The 12,664-nt window shown below is 40.3% G+C and overlaps 1 long non-coding RNA gene across 1 annotated transcript; it reads right to left on the bottom strand.

Moving 5' to 3' along the window:
• Positions 1-1,220: 1,220 nt before the first annotated feature.
• Positions 1,221-12,055, bottom strand: LOC149917526 (uncharacterized). Its single transcript, XR_016467515.1, has 3 exons — positions 11,972-12,055; positions 5,036-5,198; positions 1,221-1,836 (listed from the first exon to the last, which is right to left on the bottom strand). It is a non-coding gene; the product is annotated as an uncharacterized LOC149917526 (long non-coding RNA).
• Between the last annotated feature and the right edge of the window lie 609 nt (positions 12,056-12,664).

A 12,664-nucleotide genomic window follows, 5' to 3' on the forward strand; every position in this document is an offset into this window, starting at 1 on the left:
TTACTCCCTTCTTCTTTGCAGCAGTGCATTTTTACATTTGAGGGTTATTGCCATCTCCCTCCTCAGTGCTCTCTTCTTTCAGCTCAGCAACCCCCTTTCTGTCAATCCTCCAAGACAGCTCATCATTCTTATTGCTTTCCTTTGGAACTTTTCCAGGTCATCCACATTTTTCTCAAAGCAACTGGGTTTGCCAGATAGGCTTTATAATATGGGACTTCCCATATTTAAGCCTCAAATCTCAAATGCTGTATTAAAAACATGTGATATATTGCCTGCTCTTGTATTTCCTCTATATTTTAATAGGGGACACACATTGTGAGGTTGAAGCACAGAAAACTCTGCAGCTGCTTTCCTGCCCGGTTCCTAGAGCCTCCTGTGGGAGCACAGAGGCACGATCCAGTTGGTGGCTGTGACAGGAGTGAGAACTGGAGCAGCCCTAAGGAGCTGAGGAGGGCAGCGGGGCAATGAGCACACTGAGGCACCAGGAACACACATTGGTGTACTAAAGTTCAGAATGCAGCAACTCCCCTCTGCTGTCCCAGGTGTAATCGATCCTCCTGCCACGGACTCATTAATGTGATAAGAAAATAAATATTTTTGTTTTGTACGCAAGACTTTTGCTTATACAGCTCAGGAGATAGCACTCCAGGTCAATAACTTAGGTATGGCTTGAGATTCTCTATGATGTCTCCTCTAAAAGATACTAGCCAGCTAGTCATGCTTTGTCCTGCATTTGGCTACTTGTTCTCACCAAGTACCTTGTCACCTCATCTTTACTGAAGTTGACCTTTTTTTCTCACCAGAACACTATTCAATTTGTCAAGATCATTCTGACTTCAAGTCTTGCCTCCATTGCTCTTGCCATTTCTCCAAGCCTGGTGTCATCTGTGCATTTAATAAGGCTACTTGCTTTTAAAGCATACAAACTGTTAAATTAAAAACTAGAACCAGACCTTGGACAGACCTTTGAACTATATGTGATGTATCTTTAATTTCCTAAGAGAAGCATCGACTCTGTTATTTAGAGCAATTCAGGAGCGGAAGAGATTCCCACAGGAAATTTCCATGGATACTACATAACACAGAGGTCTAAGCTTGCTTCCTCTGCTTCCAGATGTGTGGAATTACTGTGTTGCTCACAGCATCAGCTCTTGTCTCTGGAAGTAAAGTCTGGAAGGCAGCCCAACTGTCCTCATCCTTCCCCTCCGTGACAGTATCACTGTTCCGCAGACACATGCAGATCTAGCTGGAGCAGAAGATCAACCCAAAGGAGGAACAATCTCAGTCCTGAGAATGCAAAATATCTACCACAAAAGGCAGCAGTGGTTTGTCTGGGAGTTCCCATGCAACTTGGAAATATAAGAGAGAAATTATCATTGCCTTTTGCAGCCTGTAAGATTTGTGACAGCCAATTGCAGCGACATCCATAACTCCTGAAAATGAAAACTTTTTTTTCTCCTACTGGCACATCCCAACTGCACGAGAGGTGTTTCTTTCAGCATCACCAAAGGCCTGGGATATCTCACTTCACAAATCATGTTAGATGCCTTCTTTTCCCAATTTTGTATGACCATCTGTGAATCTTTCCAACCCAGGTTCCATCAAGAGCAGGATCTGGCAGTTGGAAGAGATTTGAGATCAACTCACTCGATCCTTTTCCTGTGGCTCAGAACTGATGATATTTCAGCATAAAAGGAGGCTTTGAGCTGGTGTTGACTGTTCTTTCTCTTCTTTTCATGGAGATCTTGCAAGCAGTGGCAAATTCATCCATATGGAGTCAGGATGTCCTTGCAGAACCACTAATACCTTTCCTGGTAATTCAGTTGCAGTGTAAAGCTTTGGATGACAGAAGCGGGCAGGAGGGAGGAAAGAAACGCAACCCAAAGTAAGTTTTCAAGTTCCATTTGTTTACTTCATGCTATTCCTAACTTAATTTCTAACTATTGAACAAATTGCCATCATCAACTAGATCATTAAAAAATAAGTTTGTCAAAAATGAGAAAGCAGTTTAAAGACTCCATCACCCAGTAGTGGGAACAGAGGTGATTGGAAAGCTCTAGCCTGTACAGCCTGTGCTGATAGAGCATGGGCTCACAGGATTTATACGTGCCCAGAACTACCCATGGGATTGCTCTGTGCTTGTGTGGCCAGACCTCTGAATGTCATGGAGTAGTTCTGCTTTTCAGTGATGCAAGAAGGTAATAATTCCCACATTTTTCTCTTGGTGTCAAAGGGAAGTTATCCTGAAGAGCAGGAAGGCTGGGGATTGGGACCTCCAGTTTCTCTAAGGTGATATTTAAAGATTGTTTAACTCCAGACGCTCTGTGTTACTAAGCTCCTTGAAGATTTATGACCTTTATGACAATCATTTTCCTCTGTGAAATTTCCCTTCTGCTTAAGTATTCACAGGAAGAAAAAGTTTTCCTTCTTTTCCCCTCAAGGCAGCAATGCTTATCCTGTGAGGATTTCTGAACGAAAGGGAGGATTACCGCCTTAGCTCAGTTTGGAAGCATTTACGAGGCTTCCTGCCGTGCCTCCTGTCCAGCTGCCCTGCCTGTCTCTGTGTGCGACTCTTCAGCTTTATTTTGCAGGAACGAATTCGGCAAAAAAAAATCCACTAACAAGCTTTGAGATGCTTATAAAATCCCACTTGGGATACCATGGCTTTTGAGGAAAAGAGGGAGCTTCACATAATGGGATTAAGGAAATTCCCATCTGCTTAGAGCCTCCTTTTCTCTGCCTCTTGTTGACAGGGAAAAAAGTTTAATCACTGTAATTGCATTGTAGGATGACGGCTATTGGCTCGGTGCACAAACTAGCTTTATCGCCTTTTGGCTACAAGGGGCTGAACCGTGGAGACAGCCAGTGGCACCCAGGAGTTTTTACCATGACCAATCACTCAACAAGACAAAGGACATTTATTGCAATCCTTAGCTGCACTTTGATGGATCTGCATGACAGGATCATTCGCCCTCAAACTATTTTATTAGTGGAACAAGGTGGAGATACTGCAATCCATGTTGTTTCTGAGATTATTATGATATGTTTCTGAGAATTAGACATCTTTATCTTTTCTCCTCCCCACCTCCAAGTTTATCAGCCATCACAGCTTTGTTTCCCTGAAATATTTAGAAGGCTATTAAAGAAGTGCAATTACACTGTTTTCAGACTGAGAACTACATGATTGCTATGCCATTACTGGGTTTGCCTGGAGAAAAGAGAGCTATGGGGTGACCTCATTGAAGCCTACCAGTACCTAAAAGGAGCCTATAAACAGAAGGAGAGTCAACTCTTTGAAAGGGTAGATAATGGCAGGATAAGGGAAAATAGTTTTAAGTTGAAGGGGTGAAAATTTAGGTTGGATGTCAGGAGGAAGTTCTCTACCAAGAGAGCGGTGAGGTGCTGAAACAGGCTGCCCAAAGAGGCTGTGGATGCCCCCATCCCTGAGGTGTTCAAGGCCAGGTTGGGTGGGGCCCTGGGCAGCCTAGTTTAGTATTAGATATGGAGTTTGGTGGCTCTGCATGCAGCAGAGGATTGGAGCTTGATGATACTTGAGGTCCCTTCCAACCCAAGACATTCTATGATTCAACATAAGATTAACATGGTTTTTTTTTGTTTTTTTTTTTTTTAGTATCTTGCCCTTGCTCATAGTTTAAAAAAAATCCTGTCCATAATGGTTTCTAAAAAAGAACAAGTCAGAGAGAAATCATAGATTTATACACTCATGAAGGTTGGAAAAGACTACTAAAATTATCTAGTCCAACCCAGTGCCAAATGCTGTTATATTTTTAAGAACAGATCAGTACTTAATTATCTGTTGATATAGGAATAGTTGTTCACACTCATTTGCAGTTCAACACTATCACTGATGTTTTCTGAGAAATTAAAGACATTCTGTGTTGCAAGGAGCTTGTGAAAGGTTACACCAAAAGGAAAGGATGCAATGTTCATTAGCATGCCTTATTCCAATCTGAGGCAAACACATATGACTGTCTGTGCACTTAGAGATTTTCTACTTTCTGTTTTACTCTCCAAGGTCTCTTCCAGCTTTTCATTTCTTTGGCAGAGATGTTTGGGCAGCCCCATCTAAATGGCAGCCTGTTCTCACAGAGATGGTAAACCCACATCTGGGTGAGCCCCGGGCTCCTTGCTACAGCATCCCACTCTGCTTTGAAGTACCTCTGCCATGGGTACTTACACATGCACTCAGCATTCCATCACTTATGTACCTCTGTGTTAGCACTTCTGATTCCTGTGTACATGCATTTCATTTTTAGTTCTTAATTCAACTGATGAAAAGATTAAAGCAAAACAGTGCTTTTCTTGAGGATGCCAGAATTTTTCTAGTTGAACTCCTTGAAAACTGGATAAATTTATTTCACTTTACACATTTTTAATGGAAATCTTCATATTTTCAAAAGAAGCATAGAAACGTTCACAGAAATTATTTTCAATAAAATGAGGTATTTTCTTCTCAATAGTAAATTTCAATTTTTCCTAGAGTCAAAAACACTTCTCTCAGAAATACCAAGGAAGCTGAAATTAATGTTCCTTGATTTTGCCACAAGCCTTGTAAGAAGCCTCAGGGATTTTTATTAGGGGCTCTGGCACCTCAGTTGCATCATTTTTACGTAAATGAAGCTCTTATTAAGTGTTAAGCAAAGTTAAATCATGCTCCGCAGAGATTGCTAAGCAGCATGACTGAAATTGCTCTTTCCTCTTGATCACTTGATTTTCTTATGAGTTTGCCACCTCTCTACCTCTCTCGTTGCCACAGAGCTTAAACAGCTTATTGAGATGAGCCAAAAATTCCCAATTAAAACAAAAAACGCAGCAAAGTAGAACAGTAACATGGGCAGAAAAGGCACTAAGAGGGTAGGTGAAACCAATTCTGTAGTGCTATCTGTAGAGAGTGCATCCCTTTCTTAAGAATTAACCAACACTGTTATGTTTCATTGATTCCATTAACACATTACATTTCAGTTAGGCCTTATTATGTCTTGTTTCACCATTTTTCCCAGCCTTCACAACACACCTGCTTGAGGGGCCACAGGACTCCGAAGTTCATCAGTGCTCTGTGAATCACTGCTGAAGACTGACACTAGAAATCCATCTTCATGCTGGCCTGGTTCCTCAACTCCTACATCACTAGACCACAACTTAAATCCAAATATCTCCCAAATGTTTTGATACAAGACCTAAAAAAAAAACCAACCATTTGTCAGTTCCCTGAAGACACCATATACCATAAGCTTATCAAAGAAGTCATGCTATTTTACTTCTTTCTTAATGACTATTGGCCAATGGGAAAATGTATAACCAAACAACTTAGGTTATGCCCACATGGAGAAGTTGAAGATTTCATTAGATGTTGGACAACAGTATTCACATCCAAAGCACTCAATTCCCATTCTGCATCAGGCTTAGTCTCAGTCTCCCCAGAACACTATTAAAAGATGTGAGAGTAGTTTTCTGTGTAGAAATATATTTGGCAAATATATAAACCCTCCAGAGCATCCCTTGAGAGGCTAAAGGAATTTAAACTTGTAAGTCCCATGTAGATCTCCTTTAAGGTGTTATTTTGCCCCCCTAAATACCATGCTGAAATTCTACTTTTAGCAAGTTTAAAACTGGAAGCTACATTATGTTTTCAGAACTGAAAAAGAAATCTCAGTGAATAAATAAATCTTGAGAAGTACAACTACAGGGAAACAGGCACAGACCTTGCACCATTTACAGCTTTAAAAAAAGTGTTTGAGCTTAGTAAAGCCAGCATCACACGCACAGCAAATTAGAAGGAGGGCATGCTCTCCTCATGAACTTGTGGAAAACCCACACATTTCAAGAGTGCATAACTCAGCTGTAAAATGTTAACAACTGTTTTCCAGACTTCTCTTTGGTGTACAAAATTCAGCCCAGAAACTCTTCTACCATTTCACAAAGTATGGTTCAAATTAAGGGAAAAAAAATCCTTTACATATATTTGCTGCATTTTTTTTCCACAACACTTGAGTTCTATCGAAGTGGGAATCTTCATAAACCATAGAGTATGAATAGTTTTATTTATGCAGACTGGATGAGCAGTGTTTACTAGATGAATGCTTATATCTGTGTAGACCTATTTAGCAGTAGGTGTAAGTGACATATCAGCTGATCTACCAGACTAGGAGCAAAGCCAGGAGAAAGGCAAAGGAAGGGATGCATGCACTAAAAGCCTTCAAATTATGCCAGGCTGGATTTTTTTTCTGTGACAGACAATTACTGTACAGTTATGGTATTCTAATTAACAGGTTAAAGTACATATTTAGGACAATTGCAAAAACTGTAGGTACCTGGATATTTAGCCTATAGTTTCATGAAGTACAGAAATTCAGTTCCCTATGATCCCCCTGAGAACAAAACAGAGAACAAAAGCAACCACCATTATCCTTCCCCTGAACACCTCTGGTGGTATCAGCTTTGTGAAATATTCCTGTGCAATGTCTACTGGGCATTAACATTGTACATGTCATAAAGTGATGCATCACCTGTGGAACTGTCCTTTGATGCAATTTTAGTTAATTACCCCATGAAAAACTTTAAAGAAAAAAAGATTTAAGCTCATAAAAAGGAGTAAATAATACAAATCAGTAGTTTGATTTCTTGCTACAATACAGAGTTGGAAGTTAAGCCTTCAGTAACCTCTGTGAGCTATTCTATATCCCCACAATTTTGTGACAGTACTACGGGAATGTCTATCTATACAGCACAAATTATTACTCATTACGAAGAAAGCTTTGGAACAGAGATATAATTAATTACATTAAATTTAGCACCATGGATTTGATGATTTGACTTCCATTAGCAAACAGGGGAGGGAAACTTAGAAGGTAGATAAAATCTATTATAGACAGGAACCATGTAAATGCCTATTTCACACTTTTTTAATCTCTCAAAAGCAGTATGAGAGAAAAGAGTTGTTTCTTAAAAGCAGATGTGCTGTTTGAAGGCACTCAGAGCAATATTCAGACACTGTTTTAGGGAGCCTGTGTTAAGGAGAGTCCAGAGCAGTTGGGACAAGCTGCTATAAGATGTCAGGGTGAGGGCAATGGCTGCAAGCACAGTGCATGGATAGATGCACACATGGAAGAGTGGATGCATGGCCACACTGCCAAAGAGACTGGCCTCATCCTTTGGGTTGGGCTTAGAGGCAAGACAATCCTGATCTGCAGCATAATGGGCATGCAGCAAGACTAAACAGAAAAGAAGATACTGGGAGAAGAGTAATGGCTTTGAGTCTTTTTTTTCTGAAAAAAAAACAGAAAAAACCCTCCAACTCTGCCACAACCAAAAACCCAATCATCCAAAACATTTATCCGTGAAAAGAATTCAAATTAAATTATTGCCTGAATAACAGATTGTTCCATCTCAGTCAGAGGCTGTGTGTGAAAGTTGAAACACTGAGAACACAGCTAGAAAATATTCTAAACACAGCCTTCATCTGGGCTCTCTGAAGCACAGTCCACATCAGAGACAGCAGAGCAGGAAATATGCCCTCAGATGGAATGCCCTCAGATAATGCCCTCTGCTACATATCTCAAAAAGTTGCCCTCTAGAGCTGGAGCCTCTTTTGTCCAACAGGGTACAGCTGAGAAGATGGTGCAGCTGAGAGGCAGGTCCCTGCACTTTGAAACACTGCTGTTAGAGAAGAATTGAGGAATGGCCTTTGGTCCAGGACTGAACAGACAGTACTGACAAACTCTGGAGTAGGCAGCAGGGCTCTGCTTTCATGCATCTATTTATTTCATAGCCTGAAGCTGGAAAAGCTTCAATTTAAGTCTTTCTGATAACATAAAATAGAAAAAAAATCTATTGATTTCAATAATTTTTTAGCATGCGAAGTATTTTTATTAATGATTAATAACCTTTCCTTTACTATCACAGGATATCTATATTTGTATTTCCCTTGTTAAGGTTTATAATTTAAGTGTAACACCTTTCATTTAATTCATCTCTCATACTACTAACCTTTTCTTACTTAAATCTGTAATGCAAATCTATAAAGATCACCATTGGCTGTAACAGATGAGTCCATTAAATGGCAGTAGCCCTAGGGATGGCTCTGACCTGATCTTTCCACCACACAGCCAGGATTCCTTTGTCCAGATCAAACCTTTCAATAACTGGCACTGATGATCAGAGTGAAGCAACTCTCCCACATCACTCTGGACATGGCTTTTAAGCTTCGTTCCATATTCAAGGGACTAAACAATGATCAGAATTTGACAACTCTTTTCATGGCCATCTTACAGTTCAGACATGGTCCCCCCAGGAATCTGTAGCATGGGGGTCATAGAAATCTCATCCTGTTCCCCCTAGATACTTTCAAATATTTCCACATCAAGTAGAATAGACATGGCAAAACCAAACTGGGCACACACAGTCACCTGTAGTTTCTTCAGACAAGGCCACCTCAGAGGTGCAAGAATAATAGTCTAGGAAAAGTTTTAGAGACATTTTTCCTGCCAACATACACAAACCAAGTTACTTTGTTCCAAGGGGCCAATTTCATTATGTACCACATTGTTAGTTAATTTAGCATAAATGCTGGCCAATTTTTAATACAGCTTCCCTAAGGTTTCTATTAATCTGGGGCAAGTATAAAGCATACTTCTCCCAGCTTGTTTCATCCTCTGATTACACTCACATATTCTACACAGCACAGTTATGAACACTTCAGGAGCAGCCATCCTGCTGATGGAGATTGACCATCCCATACAACCCACCCCATCCCAAAACTCTGATTTTTCTTTCTGTAGGGTTTCACCACTGGATGTAGCCTTCCAAATCTCATCTAACACTATCTCATCCAATCTGCATTCCAAAATCTGATTTACATACCTGTATTTATTCATTTTTTGCTTGGCTCTGGTGTAATCTCTGTCTAAAAGCAGAGATAACATTTGTACTTCTGACAGCTTTCAAAAGTTTATACATAACTTGAAAGCCATGCGCTTGCAGATGGATAAAAATAATCTCAGTGTTTTAATTAGAGTGTTCGTAGCGCAGCAGTCAGAGTTGGCAATGTCAATAGTCAGTTACAGCTAATGATACCTTTTGGTAAAGACATTAAGTTGTTTTACCCATAAACCAATCTCTATTAGTTTGAGTAATTTCTGCTAGCACCTCTGGCTTATGTGCTGCTGATGTTCAGTTTTTATGCTACCGATGCATTATGGTAACTGGAGGCTAATTTAGACAGCAAATGAGAGTGAGCCCAGTATGCCTTACTGCCGGTTAATCTCCCCAGAATTGTGAAACAATCACAGATTTTCCATGTTAGCTAGCTGTATTTTGCCACTTCTGTATATAAACTTGTTTGAAACCACTTCAAATCACAAATTCATTGGCCAAGTTCCTGTTACCCTCAGCAACCCTGTATTAGGACCCATGTGGCTCAATTAATCAGGCAGCTAATACCAAGCAAGCCTAAAGACAAGGATGAATGAAAAAGATCTTGGGGGACAGCTGTACAGGAAAATTAAAGTCAAAGAGGAAGGTTGCAGCAGAGACCACACTGGGACAGAGGAGGAGCTCCTAGCTGTGAGCTATCTGCAGCACCAGGAGCTCTGGCTTTTTGCACTTTTTGAAGAATTGCAGCTGCGGATACTGTCAATAGTCCAGAAAAAGTAGCAGCTGCAAGAGAGGGAGGGAGAAGGACTGGGTAGGACTTCCTGACTGACCTCACACTTCTGTAGCCCAGATTGTTTCTCCCTCTCTCCTGCCATACTTCACCCATAAAAAAATTGATTACTATGATTTCGTACAGGTGGGGGGAATTTCACTTTCATGGCTTCGGAGTTGTTTCATTTTCAGATCCTAAGGGTTTCCAGAGCTTGGAGAGATCATGGGTGTGATTTTTCAAGTGTGGGGCTTGGGGTCACTCAGTGTTGGGACCTGCATTTTTACTACAGAAAAAGAGACCTCCTAGAACTTGAGAATTGAAAACTATCAAATGAACATCATAAAATGAAATACAATTTTTGCAGAAAATGGTTCATTATTAAAACATTCATTAAAAAGCATGACACTTTAAAGCCTGTCACTTATTTATTCTTGTCTTATAGAATAAACTAAGAATCCTCAGCATATAAAGTGACTATAAAATAAAAAACTAATTCCCCATGTAGTTTTTCTTTTCCTGAGACCTTTTTGGTTACCTAATATAGCTCCAAAGGAATGCATTGTTTTAGTAACTGAATACTTTATTAGATATTTCTCTAGCAAACCAGTTCAGAACTTCCCATTATGATCTATACAACTACACAAATGGTGTATATAATTGGACATAACTTTTTGCAGTCATGTGATTAAGTTTTTTCTTCAATAAATAATTATTTTTATTACTAAAAACGTGTTAAATGTATCTCATAGACAACTGTATAGCCATTTTGGAAGGCCTATAGTAAGACCTTGTAATGCTATAATGGGATGATAACAGCAGAGGGGCAAATGAGAGTGAGCCCAAATGCAGCAGCCCTGATACAGAAATGAAGGAAAAAAGAGCTACTTACCTTTGGAAGGCCTCAGGTAGACAGGGATCTCTGGCAAGAGATGCCCTCATCTCCACTGCCAACCCTTAAATGAGGTCTGGGGTGAGGTGGATCCTGGCTGCACCCCTTCCAGTCACTCAGGTGCATTGCATGTACCTGAGCTCCTTTGGGTTGGCCCTGCCTTCCCATCAGATGCTCAATTGCTGTTTCTGGCCATGACTCAGCATTTCTACAACATTTCTACTAAAGCCCTTCATGTCTGCATTATGCTTTAGGGTCTCTGTTGAAGGCTGCAGAATGGGAAAATCCATCTGAGGTCATAACCATGGGCTATTGGGACCACAGAGTCATCTTACTTTTGAGCAATGTCTTTTGAATTGCTTAGATGGATGTTGCTCCCAGCTGGGTCACAGCTAGCAGCACTGCCAAGTCTATGAATGGCTTTTTGACATAGCAAGTCTGCTAGCAGTAGAAGAGCTTGGGGTTGGTATCTATTATATAATCTAAAGCTAGATCAGAAGAGATGGATATATGAAGGATATTGAACCCTTACTGTGGAATAGATTGGAGTGCTCCAGTTTTCCTTCTCAGAAAACAAACAAGCTATATAGCAAGAAAAAGGACTGGTAGGAATTTTCCTTCAAATTTCTCATTTTCTCCTGCATCAACAAGTTTCAATCAGTCCTTGAGAACAGAACAAGGCATTTTTCACCCCAAGCCCTTCTGGCTGCTGCTCACAAAGAACAACCACTGTTCCTTGGCTTACCAAGTCCTTATCTAGAGGGAAGCTGTCCCAAAAGCTCTCTGCTTAATAACAACATTCCATCCATCACACATGATAAAAATGAAATAGAGGGACATCAGACAGCAAACATAAACACTCCCACAGGCCTCCTGCCACTGTAAAATAATTTATGGAGTTGAAACTACATTGGCATACTGTCGCTGGTATTGTTCCCACTGGCTTACCAGCACCTACAGTTTCTTTGGCTGTTTGCAGAACAATTCCAGCCCTGGTTCCAGCTCAACAAGTAATTTTATTTGGGTCTGGCTCTTAAGACAGACTCAGATGTGGCCAGCTGTCCCTCACTGAGTGGAAAACTGTGTTCAGCTGCACGAGAGTAGCCATAGGTAAGTTTGTTTTAAGCTTTGTAGCTTTTTATAGAATAATTCCAAAGAAAAGGTATAATTATTACTGTCTCATTTTTGTCCTCCTCAGACACCTCAAATAAATCACTGCAAGAGGTCAAGACAACAAAAATCTTTCTTACAAGACAACAGCCTTTCATTATTACAAAAGCCTCTCCCAGGGAGCAGCTCTAAAACCAAATGGAAAGCTTCAGGCAGAAAGTAAAAGAGTGAGTTTGCAGATTGGGCCACCACCAGAAGCACACAGGTATTGCAATTGGAGATTCAAAGTCACACAGTAGTAAACTCACAATGGCAAATATTTGTGCTGAATTTCCTTTTTGAAGGTTTTTGGGAGCATCATTGCAAAGAACTTTATATTCCCATAGGGACTCAAAACCTATGAAAGTATTTGAGAACAAAATGTCAACAGAAAGAACTTTTCTGCTTAAACAGTGAGTATTCATACTGACACACTACTTAAGGTACTTTTCATATCTAACATAGCACTGGGCTTTTATGAGCATAAATCTGATGGATACAGAATACAATGCTCATTGCAGAATCTACACAGGATTTGGCTGCTCTTTCCTAGCTCTATTTCTCTATTTTTCCACTGTTACAACAGTGTGGCTACATTGAGAAGTTATACCACTGAAATGAATTGCAGTGTGTATGATGCCTACTACTGTACCACTGCACACTTTTCCAGCATTAGTTAGAGAATGCTAGAGTAGAGTCTTAAAGGAATTCTGTACCTTTATAATCTCATAAACTTAGAAGATGATTATTTTTTTTTGCTCATTGAGATCAGTTGCAAAAATATGGCTGGGTCGAGTGTGTTGGATAGGGGGGAAAATTCATTGGAAACATGTCATTGCAGAGTGTTTGCTGCACCAGAACAGCCTTAGGTGGGAGGTGAGAGACACGGTAGATAGAGGATACAGGGAGGGAGAAATACAAGCCATTCAAATAGTGCAGAATCTACCTTCCCAGTAAAAACT

This window comes from Phasianus colchicus, chromosome 6 (assembly GCF_987193195.1).
Source record: "Phasianus colchicus chromosome 6, bPhaCol1.hap1.1, whole genome shotgun sequence".
NCBI lineage: Eukaryota > Metazoa > Chordata > Aves > Galliformes > Phasianidae > Phasianus > Phasianus colchicus.